The sequence below is a fragment of the Lipotes vexillifer genome, unplaced genomic scaffold (assembly GCF_000442215.2).
Source record: "Lipotes vexillifer unplaced genomic scaffold, Lipotes_vexillifer_v1.1 scaffold755, whole genome shotgun sequence".
Taxonomy (NCBI): domain Eukaryota; kingdom Metazoa; phylum Chordata; class Mammalia; order Artiodactyla; family Lipotidae; genus Lipotes; species Lipotes vexillifer.
Genome location: NW_006797755.1, coordinates 2,026,213 through 2,028,232, shown reverse-complemented (window position 1 = coordinate 2,028,232; position 2,020 = coordinate 2,026,213). Strand labels below are relative to the sequence as shown.

Here is a 2,020-nt window from a genome sequence, read left to right as displayed (position 1 = left end):
GAGGGAGAGGGGGAGAGGGGGGAGGGAGAGACAAAGATGCAAGAACTTTGTTCAGTGGGTACAGGGTTTCAACGTGGAAAGATGAAGATGTTCTGGAGATGGACGGTAGTGATGGTTGTACAACAGTGTAAATGTACTTAATACCACCTAACCCTTAAAACTATACACTTAAAAATGGTTTAAATGATAAATTTTATGTTACATATATTTTTCCACGATAAAAAAAAGACTCAAGAAAAAAATGGCATCCACAAATGATGTAAATCCTCATTTCAGCAAAAAACAAGCTGAGCACCTGCCCTCAATCTCTCGTGGTAGTAAGAGGGGAAAAGCAGCACATTTGAGTCAGATCTCCTTGTCCTTGCTCTTTCTACTTTTCCAAGAAAACAGCCAAAGATCAGTGAAGCAGCCAACATATGAAAACATCATAAGGAGTTCAGAATCTGGATAAACATTCATGACACAATGTGCTCCCCGCTTTGGAACTTGCCTTTCATTGAAGCTCAGTCCGAGACAAAGAGCCCATCCAAGGACATCAACTAGAACTGCACGGTTGAGGCAAACCCACCTCGCCACCCCTGGGTGAACGTACCTCCCCACCCTGTGCCTACCTGCCCCCCCGCAAGGTGCACCTGCACACACAGCTGGTGCCTACAGGATAAACGATGACTTGACTTTTTATGGATGGCGCCATGGAAACACTGCTGGGAAAAATTCAGGAAGCTGGGCGTCCCTTACCTCCCAGAAAACTGCATCTCCACGGCCACAGAGCCCCTTCCCTTGGCGGGCACGTCAATGGCCAGAGTGAGAACACAGTCATTGGCTTTCTAGGCCATCACAAAGCCCTAGGAGAAAACTCTTGCTGGGGTCAAGATCAAAATCCAGGAGCAAAGTTCCGTCTCACTTGGCAAGGGTGCAACATTCCTCCTGGAGCTCCTGACAGGCTCCCTGCAGCCTACTTACTGCTCAGGGTGCTCACGTGGGGCCCTGCCCAGCCTTCTGGACAGGAGGCTGCTCACGCTACCAGCCCTCCAGGGTCTGCAAGGGCAAGTGTGGTGTCCCTAGAAATAGATCGTTCTGGGGAGTGTCCAGCGACAAATTTGGAGGCTGTGTGATAAGGTGGCTGCCTCGTTCCTGTTCTGGGAAAAAAGAGTAGAGTTTGTGGGCCGGTGAACATTCATGACCTCTAACCAAGCCCAGTGGAATCGACACTGCTGGTCCATGACGTCTGGGACACGCAGCACACGGAGCAGCACAAGTCAGGCCAGATCACCAGACGAGGCAACAGATGCCCCCAACCACCTCGCTCTCCTAAAAAGTGATATTCTTGGAGTGAGCACAGACTCTTTCTAGGTGTCTAAATATTTTCTTTCCTTTTCACTGTTACTTCTCTACTGATTTAATTCAGCTCAACTCTCCTTCAAAATGAGTAAAGGATGCATCTAAGAACACAATGGGATTTTACAGAAATCTTTAGAAAATTGGAGGACCCCAGGAGACAATGTTAGAAGGAGACAGAAAAAAGTCAGCCATTTCCAGAATTTGTTCTTTTTAGCCATTCCTCTCTATCTATGACTGCACTCATCTCCTTTTTGGTATTTTTCTGGAATCTCGACTATCTTATGTTCTTTTAATATCTATGGCTTTTATTTTGTTAACAAACAGCTAAAACTTTGGGGGTGTGTCTGCAGGATTTAGGTCCTTGGGAAAACAGCGTAAGTCAACAACAAAACCCCAGGATCCTGGCAATTAGAATGGCACCCTCAGGACCCGTGCTGTGAACTGCAAGAGCTTTGGGAATTTGGGGCTGCCCTCACGAGAGCAGAGCTGAAGAGAATTTAGCCTTCTTAGTAGTCACATAATAAAAGCCTCTCTGATTAAATCTTCCCTGGATTAACACATTTATACTGTACAATCTGGCTGAGATGCTTCAGGCACTTTTTAATTCTTAAATAGTACAGCGCTGTAAGTATGAAAATGCCCATTAAGAAAAACTTTGAAAACAGCAAGAGTCTGTGTA

The 2,020-nt window shown here is 46.0% G+C and overlaps 1 protein-coding gene across 1 annotated transcript in view; it reads right to left on the bottom strand.

Annotated features, from left to right (window-relative positions):
• The window catches only part of DCLK2 (doublecortin like kinase 2), a 161,977-nt gene that overhangs the window by 5,770 nt on the left and 154,187 nt on the right, over window positions 1–2,020 (bottom strand). The gene's annotated exons all lie outside the window — the stretch shown is intronic.